General features: G+C 37.9%; 1 protein-coding gene and 7 non-coding genes across 8 annotated transcripts in view; 4 read left to right on the top strand and 4 right to left on the bottom strand.

The window, feature by feature from the left end:
- Positions 1–19014, bottom strand: part of LOC125241039 (facilitated trehalose transporter Tret1-like) — a 76470-nt gene that overhangs the window by 44993 nt on the left and 12463 nt on the right. The window lies entirely within an intron of this gene.
- Positions 5709–5780, bottom strand: Trnag-ucc. The gene has a single exon. It is a non-coding gene; the product is annotated as a tRNA-Gly (tRNA).
- On the top strand, positions 5899–5970 carry Trnag-ucc. The gene has a single exon. It is a non-coding gene; the product is annotated as a tRNA-Gly (tRNA).
- Positions 9928–9999, top strand: Trnag-ucc. Its single transcript has one exon. It is a non-coding gene; the product is annotated as a tRNA-Gly (tRNA).
- Positions 10155–10226, top strand: Trnag-ucc. The gene has a single exon. It is a non-coding gene; the product is annotated as a tRNA-Gly (tRNA).
- Trnag-ucc lies at positions 10382–10453 on the top strand. Its single transcript has one exon. It is a non-coding gene; the product is annotated as a tRNA-Gly (tRNA).
- Positions 13379–13450, bottom strand: Trnag-ucc. The gene has a single exon. It is a non-coding gene; the product is annotated as a tRNA-Gly (tRNA).
- On the bottom strand, positions 13723–13794 carry Trnag-ucc. The gene has a single exon. It is a non-coding gene; the product is annotated as a tRNA-Gly (tRNA).

Genomic DNA, 19014 nt, shown 5'->3' with positions numbered 1-19014 from the left:
AGCGTGGGGCGCTGGAACAGGAAAGACTTTCTTGTAAACAAATACTAATCCGAACTTCCTGGCGAATGAAGTTGCATAAGAACATAACGTTTACATATGCCGCCTAAGGGTTACCAAAAAGAACCAAAGATATCTCGTCCACGAACAAGAACTCTGCATCCTGTCACTGTAGACACTTTCCCCTTTTGTACTTTGATTACCGGAAAAAAGCGGCGTTCTAAGTGTCGGTGACTGTCGACTGTCCTCGCTACTAGCGCATATTTTGGTCTGAGTTCGACAAACTGGTACCTACTTTGAACACTGACTTTTAATTGATTTGACTGTTTAATGTAGAACCCACTAGTCATGCTGCAACTCCAGTTAGCGCGTCAATCTGTGTAACCTCCTTCCCGTAGCATAGCATAATTTGATTTATCAGCAAGTTATACAAAAACTCTTTCCTGTTCCAGCGCCCCACGCTTTTACAATCAAATATTATAATTAAAAGCACATAGTTTTTAAACTTCAGCTCACAAATAGAGACAACTTGAACGATCCATAATTTATTTTTGGCTTTTACGTGCATTTATAAAAGCGTGTTTTATAGTGTTTTTTAAACTATTAATTTATTTTGTAATAAAATTGAAGTAGGCCATGTAAACAGGCTTGTCTTCGTAGCTAGCCTGAAGTCGCCTAAAAAATATTGTGCACAGAAGACTTTGTCGCAAAACTACCTTTTGGTGGAAAATCTTATAAAACAAAGCCACATCACCAGCGAGTCTGTCTATTTGCATGTTCATGATAAATTAAAAAATCATATGAACGGATTTTCAAGCTAATTGGCCTATCATGATAGTCATCTTTAGAAAAGTTTTGTGGAACACGGATAGCCGTACTAGTTCGACAAAAACTAGTAGCATAATTCTTATTATTGCATTGTTATTTTACGTCGATGGCAAACAAGCGTACGAGTAACAGTCTGTATTTAAGAAAAGCTATTCTAAAAAAAAAACCGGCCAAGTGCGAGTCGGACTCGCCCACCGAGTGTTCCGTACAAACTTTCTTTCAAACTACCTAGTAAAAATAATCTCATATTTTCATATAACTCTAATGACTTGACTAGAAGACAAAAGTATAGGCACTAATGAGTATTATAGTGTATAGCGCCATCTCCCGGTCAATTTGATAACTAATTTGCGCGACCTGGTTTTTCAGGGATAATTCTTTATAATGTTAACCGATTTAAACAGTTTTTACTTTATTGGACAGAATATGGTTTACGTAACATCTCCTATTAATTTGAAGTACGATATACATCCGCAAGGGTGGATAAATTGAAAGTAAAAATCTGAAAAGTTTTTTGTGAATTAAAAAAAAAGTATTCAAAATACAAACACGATTATATTTTTCCTGTAATCCATACTAATATTATAAATGCGAAAGTAACTCTGTCTGTCTGTCTGTCTGTCTGTCTGTCTGTCTGTCTGTCTGTCTGTCTGTCTGTCTGTTACGCTTTCCCGCTTAAACCACGCAACCGATTTTGATGAAATTTGGAACAGACAATCTTTAGACCCTGAGACAGAACATAGGCTACTTTTTATTTCGAAAAAAAGGGATGAAGGGGTTGAAAAAGAGGTTGAAAGTTTGTATGGGATTTCTTAATTTTAAATGATAAAACCATGAAACTTTATATTTTAGCACTTGATAAGAAATCATTAAGCATATATTTAAAGTCACATACAGGTCGAACGCGATTAATTAACATTATTTATACCTTTAAAATAAACATGGTGGGAAATAAACATTAACTAAAAGCGGGTAGATTATATTTATTTGTCTACCCCGAACATTTATATAAATTAATATCGGGTAGTTTTGTGTTGTTTACATCTCCGGTGACATTTTGCTGGGACGTCAGTCTTCCGCGACCACGGCCAGTGCAACCTGGCCGAAACGTTGGGAAAAAAGGTAAAAATAATGTTAATTAATCGCGTTCGACCTGTATGTGACTTTAAATATGTGTACAAAGCGCGAGAACTTAAAGTGTTATATCATTAAACATCTTGATAAGGGATAGGGATAGGGATAGCGATAGGGATAGCGATAGGGAAAGCGATAGGGATAGCGATAGGGAAAGCGATAGGGATAGCGATAGGGATAGCGATAGGGATAGCGATAGGGATAGCGATAGCGATAGCGATAGCGATAGCGATACGGATACGGATACGGATACGGATACGGATACGGATAATATGGGTATCGTTAGCGGGATACGGATAATCGGTCGGCGGTCTCTTACAATCAATGTGCTCTAAGACGATCGTTGTTTGCTTGCTTGAAGATTACGTTTGCGATAAGTATAAGCAAAACCGCCTTCAAAAATAAGCGCGTTACAAAACACGGAGAAACTAAAAAGCCAAAAATAATAAACCTTTCAATTCAGATTTCTTATCGTATTGCAATAAGCTAAACATCCAAATTATAAACAAATCAATTATTTTTGTAGTCGGTACCAGACCTGTTCGTCGCCTTTCTATGGCCTGTTTGCCCCACCCAACCATACACAGGCTGGTACCGACTCCAAAAATAATTGATTTGTTTATAATTTGGATGTTTAGCTTATTGCAATACGATAAGAAATCTGAATTGAAAGGTTTATTATTTTTGGCTTTTTAGTTTCTCCGTGTTTTGTAACGCGCTTATTTTTGAAGGCGGTTTTATTTTTTGTTAAAAAGTTTATTTATTTGTTGATTTTTAGTGGTTTCTAGTGATATTATATGTATCAGTCCGAATACATGTACAGTAGTGAAAGAATTATCCTTTAACTCCTAACCATTGAGGAGTTGACCTTCCATCATCAGCTCAGTTGATTTTTAGTGGTTCCTAGTGATATTATATGTATCAGTCCGAATACATATACAGTAGTGAAAGAATTATCCTTTAACTCCTAACCATTGAGGAGTTGACCTTCCATCATCAGCTCAGCCACATAAAATTATTACCATCAGACGTAAATACTGGTGTACCTTTGAAAAATAGACTAAAAACATTACATGTGCCTATAACATTTGAAGAGTTCCCTCGATTTCTCCAGGATTCCATCATCAGACCCTGACTTGGTGCCAATGGGACCATCTCGGGGTTATACCGGTTCGATCAAAAAAAAAATTTTGAAAATCGGTCCACGATTCTCGGAGATATCGAATAACATACATACAAAAAAAAAAAAAAAAAAAAAAAAAAAAAAAAAAAAAAAAACATTCAGTCGAATTGAGAACCTCCTCCTTTTTTGAAGTCGGTTAAAAATGTAAAAAATTGTAAGGGATAATAGAAAAAAGTACTTTTTACCCACCGATCATAGTGTCGAAATACGGGCTATGTGGGATGTTTATAAAGGTTTCCCCAGCGTATATAGAATTACCTACGCTGTGGTCGATGTGTAATATTTCTACAATCATTGCAAGCAAAAGTATTATGTGCAATCGAAATAATCGCAGATAAATATACCTACAGAGAAACCTACGGTCCCTACGGATCCAAATGAAAATCTTAATGAATACTTTTATTACGCGGGCGAAGCCGCGGGTAAAAGCTAGTATATAGCATAAAACCAATGTTTACTAAAATTTTCATAATTTTTCGTTGGTAAACTTCGGAGATAAGGGGGGGGAACGGTATTTTTTTTTACATTTTCCTTCAAAATTCTTTTTTTTTCCACAACAAAAAAATTATAAAAAATAGTTTATTTACGTTCAATTTGAGCTCTTTCCAACGATACCCCACTTGACCTAGTAACTTGAAATTTACAGTTTGCCCCCTTTCATTTTGGCCATTTTCTACAATTAAAATTAATATATTTAAAAAAATTATACTTTCTATTTGTAGAGGTTTATAATGTTCACAACTATTCTAAATTTCAAGTTGATAGCATTAGTAGTTCTCGAGATATTTAGGAATGTGACAGACGGACAGACAGACGGACAGAGTCGCACCATAAGGGTTCCTGTTGTACCTTTTTGGTACGGAACCCTAAAAAGTAATGAAACAGTAAGTGCGTGGTCGTAGAAAAAGTAATTGTAATATGCAACGGTGTTTAAATGTGTCAAAAATACTCGTGGCGTCTTTATTAACAGTTTTCGGCTTCGCCTCAAATTATTACCCACGCCTCTAGTCTTTTTGAAGTCTTATAAACACCGGTTGCATAAAATACTGTTAAAGTTAATGCGGCACATTTTCAATTTAATTTCATAAAGTACGGGCTCGCCACACTGCAAAATGGCTGAACTGGCTTGACAGCCCGACAGCCCGAAGCCATAAAAGTCCATTCCGCTCGATATCCACTATACTGATCAATCAATTTAATCCCCAGCAATCAGATCACAGTTAATTCTTCGCTCGACCCGGATTAAGAGCCGGATATGCCGGATATGTGCCGGATTTCGATTACTATGAAATGGGAGTGCTTAAGTAACATCAGAGCTTGCTGCGAATATTTAAGTTAACTGGGAATTTGTATTACATGGAGTTAAAACCAAATTATCAAATGTTGTCATGACAATTATTACCTTTTTGGCTTTGTAAATGCTAAAAAATAGGGTCGTGTGAAGAAAAGCGTCAATTTTTCAGGTATAAAAAAAATAGTTTCGATTTAAATTTATCGCAAAAGTTGTTACATAAGTAACAATTAGGTACCCTCACATGTCCCATGATTTTGGTAACTAAATTGTAAATTATAAGCAATTCAGATACATTTTATGTTTCAGTAGAAAATATATAAATAAACTAAATACTTATATGTAAAAATTCGCAGTGCAGAAATGAAGCAATAATCAAGGTCCAATAACATCCCCTTGCGGAACACTTCCGAATATTACGCTAACAAAGTTGGCTTCGAGTCAATGCAGTGGATTTTAGTTTTAGTTTCTGCAAATTTTGACCAAATGTAAAAGACGTTAGGGTTTGGCTGTGTTCCAGCGTACAGATAGCCTTTATTGACTCATTTGGTGTTCTCAAATGCTATGGGTTGTTCTGTTAAACTAGATACAGCCACAATTTTGATAGTTCAGTTTCAAATATACAGAGTGGGGCCTGTAACAAAGGCGAACAATTGAACTGTAGGCTATTCTCCTTATACTGATCAACATTTGTTCAGTGACTTTTAAAAATTATGAAGTCTTTAAATTTTTAATTTTTCATACAAAATAAATATTAGCTTCAATGTACGCCAGTATTGTTGTCATTGACGTTGTCTGTCACACTTTAGACTTAACAGAATTCGCAATACATTACCTCTTAGAAAAAACTTTCATGGGTGATAAAAATCAAAATACAAGTTATTTTTAAAAGTCGCCGAACAAATGTTGATCAATATGAGGAGAATAGCCTAGACTTCAATTCTTCGCCTTTGTTACAGGCCCCACTCTGTATTTTGAATTAAGACGTCGAAGTTTCATTTTTACATCATTCGCCCTATCGATCTTGAATTAATCGTATTTGACTGAGAGGCAAGACAACGAAACTTCAATAAAAGGTCCTTTGAGACTGCTAATCTAGTCGATCCTTAATTAGCGCAAAAAAAGTCGATGTACTTAATGAATTTGAGTAATTTTAATTTCTGATTAAGTAGATAAAAAATATGAAAAGATGACAAGGATGAGACGAAAGTTGCCTAATTAAGAGTAGAGCCTATTAAAAATTATTTTATGTTAATGGCAAACGTTACAAAAATATGCGTTGGCCGAGAATCGAACTCGGATCAACTGCTTGGAAGGCAACTATGCTGACCATTACACCACCAACGCATCTGTTCAATAATCCGAATATTTTCTTCTAAATACCGCAATGTACTCTTAACTAAAGTAAGCTGAATAAATAAAACTTCTTTTAAATATAACTTCATATTCGAAGAGTTAAACAGATGCGTTGGTGGTGTAATGGTCAGCATAGTTGCCTTCCAAGCAGTTGATCCGAGTTCGATTCTCGGCCAACGCATAATTTTTCAATTTCGAACTTACGTTTAATTAACAGGTATTTAAAGTTAATTAATAAGTGGAATTTTATTTAGTTAGATAGAGTACCAATATTGTGAATTTTGTTCGCGGTGCGAATCACCAATGCTTGGGGCGCGAGGAGCGGGAGGGGTATGTATTAAGCGCGCTGCGATTGGTCGTTTTAAGGACGGCTCGCAGTCGCGCCAGATGAAAAGGGACAGAAGTATGACTGTCTCTCTACTGTCGCGTAAGTGACCAGTGTAAGTTGACCTATGCCGAATTGAATAAATTATAAATATGACATATTTGTGAAATGTAGTAACGTCTGTTTTTAAATTTGAGCTTCTTGTTACCTTTCCACACCATTTCACACTACAGGTGGACATCTTTAAGGCATCAAAATACGCTTTTTCAATTTATTTATTGCGAAAAACACTGCTTTCGGGTCTGTTACTTGGTCGCTAACTGAACGGGCACGGCGAGCGCCCGCGCGTATATCAGTGCAAATAATAGTAAGGCTGGTGACCGCGAGTCGTCTTATAATGGATGGCTATATGTGGTTAGATCCTAACGGGTAGTTTAACCTTGACACCACGACAACTATAGGTACTTGAAAGTGTTTTTATTAGTAGGTCATTTTATTCCTAGGCTTCATCTCTGACAATTTCTGTATCAAAAAATGTAATTTAGTTTTATTATGTATTTCCCTTATAAGATACTAAAATAAATACATATAAATTGCAATAATTTGATCTTTAACATTAAGTATCAATAATATTTGTCCTTACATATAGGTCATTCTGTCAAATGTTTGTGGAGAACAGAGACATCACGTGACTTCAGTAACTAACAAATAACACGGTCATTAAACTAATTGTTCTGTCACAAGTCATAATGTAGACCGGCCGGTGTATGTGACAGCTGATAGATGCCTGACAAATGTGAGAATTTCCACAACTTCGCCCTGGAACTCGAAACTTCTCTCTAAGATTACGAATTTGGAGTTTGAAGGTCAAAGGTCAGTGATCTTTGAAAAAACATTTCCTTGAATTCTATTTAAAGGTTGCGATTTTCAGATAAAATTATACCTTTAGTAATGTAACGATGTCCAGAAATGTAAAAAACGCTTTTATAAGGTTATAAGGTTAATAAATAATATTATTTAGATATGAACTGATTTAAATGATTTCAAAGTTCAAATTGATACAAACATTAAACGAATTGGTACGCCATTTTTGTATTGAAAAAACTGGTTGTTAAAATTGCAAAAGATTTTTTTTTTAAATTATAAATGGGCTTACTCTTGGCCACAGACTAGCCAAAGGCAAAAACGTGGCCTACGATGGAGTGTGCTCGCCCAGAAGATGCCTGTTCACCCTAGATTTGAAGGTTGCCGGGTTATAGGGAGACTCAAATAAAATACCGTCAATTAAATTCATTTACCGCTTATTATATCGTAATTTTTTTTTTGTACCACGTCGGTGGCAAACAGGTATACGGCCCGCCTGTTGGAAAGCGGTCACCGTAACCTATGGACACCTGCAACTCAAGAGGTTTCACATGCGCGTTGCCGACCCATTAGAAACTTGTACACTCCTTTTTTGAAGAACCCCATACTGTAGTTCATCAATACCTCGGCAACGAATTACGAAGTTTAAGCAATAAGTCTACCTATTTCTTCTCCGGTTACAAAATAATTCATTTTCAAAATAATCCTGACATGTAAAAACATCTCAATGTTCCCCAGAATCTACATTCTACATCGCTTCCCAATTTCCCGTGCATTAGCGGTGGATTTGCGAAGTTCGAGAGACGGGCACCAGGTGGCGCTGCGAAATGTCCCGCGTACTGTGAGCTCAGTTTATGTGCTCAGATTATGGAATAAAGTCTTGGGAATTTTAAATTATACGTTGCGGGGAATTTTGAGGTGGAGGATTGTCAATTTTGTCTTTGTGTACAGCTAATGAAATTGGGGTCTAATATGAATAAATGAAACTTACTTTTAAGGGATAGGAGGCAAGCGAGCAGACAGGTTGCCTAATGGTAAGCGAATACCAGAAATGTTGGAGGTGCGTTGCCGGCCTTTAAGATGGGTGTACGCTCTTTTCTTGAAGGTTCGAAGGTCGTATCAGTCCGGAAATAACGCAGGTAACATTACGATATAAGTGCGGAAAAGAGGGAATTCGGGTCGAGTGACGATAAATTATTCGTATAATAAATAACCACAAAAATTTTCAAAAAACCCCCGACCGAGACATAGTAGACTGATTTTCATGAAACATGGCTAAGAACACTCCCGACTAATTCAGCTTTTAGACAAAAAAAACTAAATCTAAATTGGTTTATCCGTTCGGGAGTTACGATGCCACAGACAGACAACATACACACACAGACAGACAGACAGACAGACAGACAGACAGACAGACAGAGGGACCCTTCGTTTTTGCGTCGGGGGTTAAAAACGTTTAACGACGTTTTTCAGTAAATGTTGGCCTTCGAAGTTTCGACCTGACAAGAAATGTTAACACTTTCCGAACTAGTGTGGAAAGAATATGTATTAGTTACAGATATCTTAATTGTGACCTAGGACCAGAAAATAAGCCCGAAGGTAGGGGGGGGGGGTCACGTGGTAAAGGCCCGGAGCCCCAGGGGGGGGGGATGTCACGTGGTCTATTTGTATGGCCAACTTAGGCTCCAGGGGGGGGGTCATGACCCGCATGACCCCCCCCCCCCTGGATCCGCGCATGGTTCACGGCAGCTACGCTTCGTTCGTGCATATTTGAAATATGTCTTACCATAGATTAAATATAAGATCATACCATCCCATACATTAAAACGCGACCACCTAAGAACGCTACACTACACCACACATAGATGGCGCCACAAAAATATGTCTTGTAGCTATCGATTATGATTGTAGATGGCGTTAAGTGTCACTTTTGACATAGATTTATGGCTCGAAAGTGACACTTAACGCCAAGCTACAAATAATCGATGGCAATTGGTGGTGTATGCGCGTTTTTAGGCGGTCGCATTTTAATGTATGAATTGTATGGTATGGTACGATGTTCTTATATTTAATCTATGGTCTTACGAAGAACTTCAATAAGCTCAAGTATTTTTGTTTTTGCGAAAGCAACCAGTAATTCTGCACCGACGTTAGTGTAGTTTAAATCTGAAAGGTGCGTTGAAAAACAACCTTACCAAAACATTAAAATTTTGAAAAAAACCCCTGACATAGTCGATCGATTTTCATGAAACATAGCTAAGAACACTCCCGAATAATTCAGCTTCAAACAAAAGAACCTAAATCTAAATCGGTTCATCCGTTCGGGAGCTACAATGCCACAGACAGACGCAACACACACACAGACGACAAACAGACAGACAGATACGTCAAACTTATCCCAGTCGTTTTAGCGTCGGGGGTTAAAAACAATCTAAATTGTCGTCTTTATCATTTGACTGATAAATTAATGTGTCCAAACCTTGACGCGGGTCTGTTAAAATTAGAAAGCTGAATAAATAATTATTATGTAATTCTCTTAGTGGTGATAAAATTCCATGATTCGGTTCGTACAAATGAGTTTTTCGGAATTTGTGTGCGAAATGTCATTTGATATTTACCAGTCGCTTTTCGGTGAAGAAAAACATCGTGGGGAAACCGGACTAATTCCAATAAGGCCTAGTTCTTCGGGCTGGAAAGTCAGACGGCTATCGCTTTCGTAAAACTAGTGCCTACGCCAAATCTTGCGATTAGTTGTCAAAGTGGACCCCAGGCTCCCATGAGCCGTGGCAAATGCCGGGATAACGCAAGGAGGATGATGAAGTTCCTAAATACATTTTGGTACATACTTGTATTGTAATACAGACATTAGTGATGTTGTCAGCTGTACAAATGTTGTTAATTGCTGATTTGAACTACATTATTACTGAATTTATAGACAGTTCAACAGATGCGTTGGTGGTGTAATGGTCAGCATAGTTGCCTTCCAAGCAGTTGATCCGAGTTCGATTCTCGGCCAACGCATGTCTTTTTCATTTCTGATATTGTTTAATTACCAGGTAATTATTAAATATCAAGTAATTTATACAAGCAGTAATATTCATATTACTTGCTTATTTATCTTGTGGTGATTTTTGAATATTGTAGTGTAATCCATATTTCTGTACAATAAAACAGATGCGTTGGTGGTGTAATGGTCAGCATAGTTGCCTTCCAAGCAGTTGATCCGAGTTCGATTCTCGGCCAACGCATGCCTTTTTCATTTCTGATATTGTTTAATTACTAGGTAATTATTAAATGTCAAGTAATTTATACAAGCAGTAATATTCATATTACTTGCTTATTTATCTTGTGGTGATTTTTGAATATTGTAGTGTAATCCATATTTCTGTACAATAAAACAGATGCGTTGGTGGTGTAATGGTCAGCATAGTTGCCTTCCAAGCAGTTGATCCGAGTTCGATTCTCGGCCAACGCAAGTCTTTTTCATTTCTGATATTGTTTAATTACCAGGTAATTATTAAATATCAAGTAATTTATACAAGCAGTAATATTAATATTACTTGCTTATTTATCTTGTGGTGATTTTTGAATATTGTAGTGTTATCCATATTTCTGTACTTGGTGGTGTAATGGTCAGCATAGTTGCCTTCCAAGCAGTTGATCCGAGTTCGATTCTCGGCAAACGCATACATTTTTACATGCTTATTGTATAGGTAATAAAATAAAATAATGTCACTTATTGTACTATTATTAAAGATAAGTTTGATTAAACCTTCTTATAGTCACTGTGTAACGATGCTTTTGTTCCAATACTTTTTAACACCCGACGCAAAAACGACGGGGTGTTGTAAGTTAGACGTGTCTGTCTGTCTGTCTGTTTGTTTGTCGGTTTGTCTGTGGCATCGTCGTAGCTCCCAAACGGATGAACCGATTTAGATTTCGATTTTTTTTTGAAAGCTGAATTAGTCGAGAGTGTTTTTAGCCAAGCTTCAAGAAAATTTATCCTTTATGTCGGGGGTTTTTTTAATTTTTTTGTGGTTAGGTTATTTATGAATATTTTTATTCACAGAGTGCAAAAATCTCAAATCCATTGTTCCTACAAATACACGCACATCGAAGCCTTTCCAAATGATGATCGCATTGTTCTAAGCGTGATTTATGAAATGAAATAATTCATTAAGCCCCCAACACACCGCTCGATCGCTTTAGCGTCCAATTTCATCGCGGGCAAATAACGATATTACGGAACAATGGGAACTGTAATTGCGTTTGACGCTTCAATTTAGTGTTGCCAGCTCTGATTTGAAAAAGTTACTTAAAATGTTCATAAAAATAATGTTCAAACAAATAATTTTGAATTTTTAACTAGACTTAAGGTATATTTTACTCAGGTCACTAATTTACACGGAGACAGTAACATCATATATGAAAATACATATTTTAATGCATGACCATAAAATCAATAATGGATAAGTCTCACTTATCATTGGGTACTAAAATAGTTATACCTGTTCATTTAAGGGGCTATGTGAGCTGTCTTAACTGGTCATTTACAACGTAATTATCAAATAACCTATAACCACAAAACTAAAATTTTGAAAAATCCCCTGACCGCGACATAGTGGACAGATTTTCATAAAACATGGCTAAGAACACTCCCGACTAACTCAGCTTTCAAACAAAAAAAAAACTAAATCGAAATCGGTTCATCCGTTCGGGAGCTACGATGCCACAGACAGACACACACACAGACAGATAGACAGACAGACACACACACAGACAGACACGTCAAACTTATAACACCCCGTCGTTTTTGCGTCGGGGGTTAAAAAACAGCCGGACATATTAATAGTTATTTGTTATACAAGGGGGCAAAGTTGTATTTTAACGCCGAGTGTGGAATTGAAAAACGAGCAAGTGAAAGGATTCTATAGTTGAACCACGAGCGAAGCGAGTGGTTCGAGAATAGAATCCTGAACTTGCGAGTTTTTTAACACACGAGAAGTAAAATACATTTGCACCCGAGTGTAACACAAAACTTTTCCCCTCACTATTAGCGAGGAAAACACAACGCAAAAAAATGTGTTTATCACTGCTTCCAGTACTTCCACAGGTGGTAAATCATCTTTATTACCAGATTCACCTACTTTTATCAATTTTAAGGCAGTTAATTTGACTTTATTCAAGGTCAAATTACTTTACCCACTAGTGGATAAAATGCGTTTTTACCCGCTGTTATTAAAGGACAAAACACGTGTTTCCGAGCTAGTGAGGGGAAAATACGATTTTTTTCCTATGCTGAAATATGTGGAAAGTCTAAATTAAGCTTCAAAGCCGCTCATAATTCATTTGTATTATCGACTATGCTTCAACTGTCACGTTAGCAAGCTACCTGAATGTGACACTTGAACACGCTACCTGTCCAATGCAATGCAACTCGCAGATAACGACATTACGAAACAATCAAAAACTGGTGTGAGCTGAAAACGGAACAGTAATTCCGCTTGAATGCTGCCAGTGCTGCCAATTTTCATTTGCTATACAAGTATCTACAAGAATCATCATCATCATCATCATCATCATTCCCTTGCCCTTTTCCCATTATTGGGGGTCGGCGCAGCAGATCATCTTCCTCCATTCCTCTCTATCAGCCGTCATTTCCATACTAATACCTTTCACTCTCATATCATTCTTCACACATTCCATCCACCTACCTCAAGAATGTTTTTTTTTTAATAAATTCAACAATATACATTACGATACAAGAGTGGAAAAAGGATGTTCGAATTTCCTTTTCGCACGTGTATCGCACGACATTTTCAGTACAGATGGCCCTCTAAAGTTTCGACCTGAGAAGAAAATGAACCACTTCTCGCACTCGATCTGTAAGAATATTGATAATCTATCGTTGTATAAACATACATACATACAATCACGCCTGTATCCCATGAAGGGGTAGGCAGAGCACCTGAAACTACTCGTTTCAGTGCCACTCTTGGCAAATAAGGGGTTGACAGAAGACGAAACTGTGACATTGAAGTGACAGGTTGCCAGCCTCTCGCCTACGCCACAATTTAACCCATATCCCACAGTCGACTTCTACGACACCCACGGGAAGAAAGGGGGTGGTGAAATTCTTAACCCGTCACCACACGGGAATTGTAAATGGATGTATAAACAATTTCAGTAAAATAATGAATAATTGTCTTGTAATTGAATTTCTGCCTACCCCTTTATGGGATACAGGCGTGATCGTTGTATGTATGTAATGAATAATTGTACCTAAATATAAGGTCTTTCAAACACCATTAAAGGGACCCCATATTTTCATAAAGCTACCCGGCTAATCGTGTCTTAATTTTATTTCAAATGCTAAATAAAGAGTAGGTACAAAAAAATACGCGTTGGCCGAGAATCGAACTCGGATCAACTGCTTGGAAGGCAACTATGCTGACCATTACACCACCAACGCATCTGTTTTATTATACATATGGATTACATTACAATATTATTCAAAAATCAACACAAGACCATTTTTTAGAAGATCATTTTGCCAAGAGTGGCACTGAAACTTGAGTAGTTCATGTGCTCTGCCTACCCCTTTATGGGATATAGGTGTGATTGTATGTTATGTTATGTTATCAACACAAGATAAAGCATGTAATATTAATATTACCGCTTGTATACATTAATTAACATTTATTAATTACCTAGTAATCAAAAATAACAGAAATGTAAAAGATATGCGTTGGCCGAGAATCGAACTCGGATCAACTGCTTGGAAGGCAACTATGCTGACCATTACACCACCAACGCATCTGTCTGTTCTTCCAATTTTACCATTGCTACTAAAATTATTCATTGATTTTGCAAATTATTTGCTCAGCTGAGAACATCACAAAGACTCAGCAAACCCATGTCAAAGTTTGGACATTTTCATTTAAAATTATATTTTAAGCTTCAGAGCTAGGGGCTACCAATGCTACCATGAAGTACTAAAGACATTCAGCTTAGGTCGAGAAAAGGGGACAGAGCTATATCAGTTACATAGCTCCGTCCCTCTCTCTCAACCTAAACGTAACGGATTCAGCCCTTCATGGTAACCCCTCTGATTATATTTTAGACTCTCCTGTAACCTCCTGTCACCTGGCATTGCATTGCTGCCAGTTATAACCTCACCACAAAATTAAAATTTTGAAAAAACTCCCGATCGCGACATAGTGGACCGATTTTCATGAAACATGGCTAAGAACACTCCCGACTAACTCAGCTTGCAAACAAAAACAAACTTAATCTAAATCGGTTCATCCGTTCGGGAGCTACGATGCCACAGACAGACACACACACACACACACACAGAGAGACAGACAGACAGACAGACACGTCAAACTTATAACACCCCGCCGTTTTTGCGTCGGGGGTTAAAAAGACCGAACTGCAAATTCGATTTTGAATTTGGAATCACGTCCAGATTTTATTTCATAATCAGAACAATTTGGAATCCCCTCAAGATTTTATTTCATAATCTGGCCCCGTAGCCGAATGGCATTTCTCTGACGCGAAACGAAAACGAAACGCCGCGAAAGGTAGTCTGTGTCTGTCACGCCAATACGCAAGAGCGATAGAGATAGATATCTGGGTAATTCTCAAAATAGTGGCATCGTACCCTGCCATCACGTTTTTGAATAGAAAGTATGCGAAATATATAATTTTCACATATAATTAAAATTTTCATAAGTAGGCATTAACGTGACACATCGAGGCCAACACATTTTTTCTATAAATATAATACTTTTGTAAAAAAAAAATAAAGAAGACCGTTTTCTACTGTACCCTGCCTTGTCACAACGCGACACTGCTCAAGTTTTCGCTCTATAGATTATTAAATTGCAGTTTTATGATAATAAAATATCGTTTTTTGTAGAGAATAGACTACTATATTCTTAAATATACGTTGCACGGGATGTTTCGATTACTTTTGAACACTAATTTTCACCTTCAAAGTTTGTCCAGCGATATTTTCTCCATATCCTGTGCGTCCGCGGTTTTGCACCTCACTCACACACAGAAAGTCTTATTGAGGCCCTAATATACGTAAAACACGTAGCCAGTATGGTTCTAGCCGCCGGTGTAAAGGTTTGTGTGTGAGGTGCTGCGGTCTTGTGGTTAGAAGTTTTCAAAGTGTGACGTTCGGAGTTTGTAACAGGTATGTCCACTTTATTCTGGCATGATTATTTTAAAATATTAACACGGCAGTTTTTTTACCAATAACATTTTAATGTTGTATTGAAGTATAACTATGTATATTAAAATTATGACAGTTGTATTAGATATCAACAGTTTCGGAGATAATATCTAGTTAATCGGATTTTCACTACACCCTGTGTAACTTTATCCTGCCATCACTCTGCAGGGTAAAGTGACTGTTGACAGGATAAAGAAACACAAGTAAAAAAAAGCTATTTTGACATGGTTTTTACTAACTTGCAATGTATGTATGTATGTATGTTTGTATGTATGTTTGTATGTATGTTGAGGTCAAATCTTGCAACCCAATTTGAAGCAGAAATATTCAACCGACTGAGCTGAAATTTTGTATACACGCTGCGGATGATGTTCGCATATAAGCGCCGATATGGGGCATTGGGTCCTTCGATATTGGGCAATAGTCTGCTCAGCGCCGAAGCAGTCCCGACGAGGCTAGGAACCAATTTGATAAAATGTTCCTCGGAGTACCAATTTTGGTTTGAATTTAAACCCAAGTACTTAATTTGGGGCGTAAGAGGGACCGCCTCACCGCCAATAGGCAAGGCAACATCCCTATCGCTCTTGCATATAGGCATTACAGAACCAGATTGCATTTCGATCGGCGTATAGCGTCAACGATTATCATTTTGGCTAGGTCGGCAGCAATCACTTTCTTCGGGCAGAAGCCAACCTTTCCTTCGAAAACCACGTCATCGGTCGTGGCAAGTAACACCGCAAGCCCAAACAAATTAATGCGCCTAACTGTGAGCTCAGTTGCCACTGTGGCTCTCCTTATTATCCTGGTACTTTCTTCCCCTCACGGCTACTATTGTGTCATCGGCATAACAAATGGTGATCATGCGGAGAAGTTGGACTACTCTGATAGCCAAGTCAAAGCCAATGCTCCAGAGCAGGCGCCCAGTACCGACCCCTGTGGAAAACTGTGGGTAGGTTATGATTATTATGAATATGCATGTGGGTAAGAAGAAGAATAAAGAAGTCAGTCTTGATTTGAGCACGTAGTCTCATTGACCTGTCCCTATACGTTTATATGGCGCAGCCGGTAGGAACACCACACTCCATTCGTCTTTCTAGGCATCTTCCTCCTGATTCATTGAGCAGTACTCTATCTGCAAGGTAATGCCCTATGGTGAATGATGATCTTCAAATAGAAAGGCGCATCGTGGAAGCAATGCGCCTATTTTATTACCACATAAGGAAGAAAGCCGAAGTAATTGGCAATGTCAAGAGATACTGCGATAGCTCCCTGCCTTTCCTCTGCTACCAGACCGCTGTATTTATGCAGCGCATCAATTGCGTCTATCGCTCCTCCCAGAACCCGATCTCTGATGTTTGGGCACGTGTCTTTCAAAATGCGTGCACAGCAGTAGATGAGACTTACGATGATGCGCTCAACATCGTGCCAGTTTCATCTAGGAGGGCAATGGGACGGTATCCTAAGGGACAGTCAGCTGGACTACCCTTTTTTCGAAAGGCACAGTCTGCCCACCTTTCAACGAAAATTTATACCCTCTCGGAGGCAATCGTCAATGTGGCCACGTAATCTACTTCCAAGATGTTTAAAGAGCCAAGGCACACCGTCCGGCCCTAGAGTGGCCCTCATTTTAAATACTGACCTCATTATCTCGACATCTGTCACCAAGGAGACATCAAGGAGACGAACCAACTCTTCCACTGGGGCAGCCATTGCAGGCATTACATGCACAAGTACAACTCACATTGTGAATCATGATATGTGCTTTGTTGTTTTACAAGACTGTGATTGTAGGTACTTATTTATTTATTCTTTATTGCACATAAAAAAGTACAAAATGGTGTACATAATGCCTTAAGGCTGCTTTCAAAAAAAACGTCAAAAAAATGTAAAATTGATAGTTTTAGTCGGTGAAATACTACACTTTCCGTTATCCAATAGATTTATTTAATTCAAGTTCCAGTTAGAGCATCTTATTATCTTGATTTTTATAAGACTGGATTTTTGAAAACTAACTCATTAAATTAGGCCAAAAATGAGATGGCGGAAAGACCTGGACTCATTTTGTGGCGATTGGCGGGAGCATGCAAAGAACCGTGACGAGTGGCGGAAAACAGGGGAGGCCTTTGCCCAGCAGTGGGAAACAATATAGGCTATAAAAAAAAAAAAAAAAAAAAAAAACTCATTAATGTTGTGATTTTTGCCATCCAAAATTGTAATTAGATGTTTGTGGGTAGTTAATATAAGATATATTAAATTTTAATAGTATTCGGTACTTGGCCGCCATCATAACTTTATTAAAAGAAACAAAGAGGGTAGTTAAAAAAAGGGATTGATGGCGGGGAAGTTCCGTTGACGGGGCGCCGGCCGTTGGCGGCAGTTCTTTGTTACTCGTGCTAGTGTAAGGTAGTTATCGAAAACTGTGCTATTGAGTCCCCAGTTTTGTAAACTAGGTTAACAATTAATAGTGTTGATCAAATATAATAATTATCCTGAGGAGTCTTGAAGTTTCTTTACATATCAGAAGTGAGCGTGAGCCTGCGCTGCGAGCCATGGCTGACAAAAACAGTAAGTAATTCAGGATCTTATCTTATTTTAAAGCAATATGACGACTAAACAATTAATCGCAAGGGTAGGTAGGTATACGCACGAGGTTGGATTTGAGTTACATTCGGTTGAAACAATTGTTTGTTGAGGCAGTAAAGTTCATAGAATCCTCGTAGAAGTGTGCTTATACCTACATGCGATAAATTGTAGTGTGTTGAGTGAGCTAACAGCCATGTAGGTGCGCTGTTTAGTTTGATTGTGGCCATGTAGGTGTGCTGCATATAACCTGACAGCCATGTAGATGTGCTGTTTAGTTTGATTGTGGCCATGTAGGTGTGCTGCATATAACCTGACAGCCATGTAGGTGTGCTGTTTAGTTTGATTGTGGCCATGTAGGTGTGCTACATAATATAACCTGACAGCCATGTAGGTGTGCTGTTTAGTTTGATAGCGGCCATGTAGGTGTGCTGCATATTACGTAACAGCCATGTAGGTGTGCTGTTTAGTTTGATAGCGGCCATGTAGGTGTGCTGCATTATTATGTAACAGCCATGTAGGTGCGCTGTATAATATGACTGCGGCCATGTAGGTGTGCTGCATATAACCTGACAGACATGTAGGTGTGCTGTTTAGTTAGGTAGCGGCCATGTAGGTGTGCTGCATATAACCTAACAGCCATGTAGGTGCGCTGTTTAGTATGACTGCGGCCATGTAGGTGTGCTTGCACATAACAGCCTTGTAGGTGCGCTGTTTATTTTGACTGATTATGTAAGTGCTACATATAACTTAACCGCCATGTAGATGTGCTGTTTAGTTTGACGCCAAGTAGATAGAGTTGTCAAAGTTATGTCAAACGTAGTCAAATACTGTCAAACATTGTCAAATAGAGTCAAACTGATGTAAAACAATGTCAAACATTGTCAAACTTACGTCAAACATAGTCAAACACTGTACAACTAACGTCAAATTGTGTCAAACTGATGTTGATCAATGTAAAACATTGTCAAACTTACGTCAAACATAGTCAAACACTGTCAAACTAATGTCAAATGGTGTCAAACTGATGTTGAACAATGTCAAACATTGTCAAACTTACGTCAAACAATGTCAAACGTAGTCAAACACTGCCAGGCATTGTCAAATAGAGTCAAACTGATGTAAAACAATGTCAAACATTATCAAACTTACGTCAAATATAGTCAAACATAGTCAAACACTGTAAAACTAACGTCAAATAGTGTCAAATT

The sequence above is a fragment of the Leguminivora glycinivorella genome, chromosome 2, assembly GCF_023078275.1.
Source record: "Leguminivora glycinivorella isolate SPB_JAAS2020 chromosome 2, LegGlyc_1.1, whole genome shotgun sequence".
NCBI classification, from domain to species: Eukaryota; Metazoa; Arthropoda; class Insecta; order Lepidoptera; family Tortricidae; genus Leguminivora; species Leguminivora glycinivorella.
This window is presented reverse-complemented; position numbering and strand designations above follow the sequence as displayed.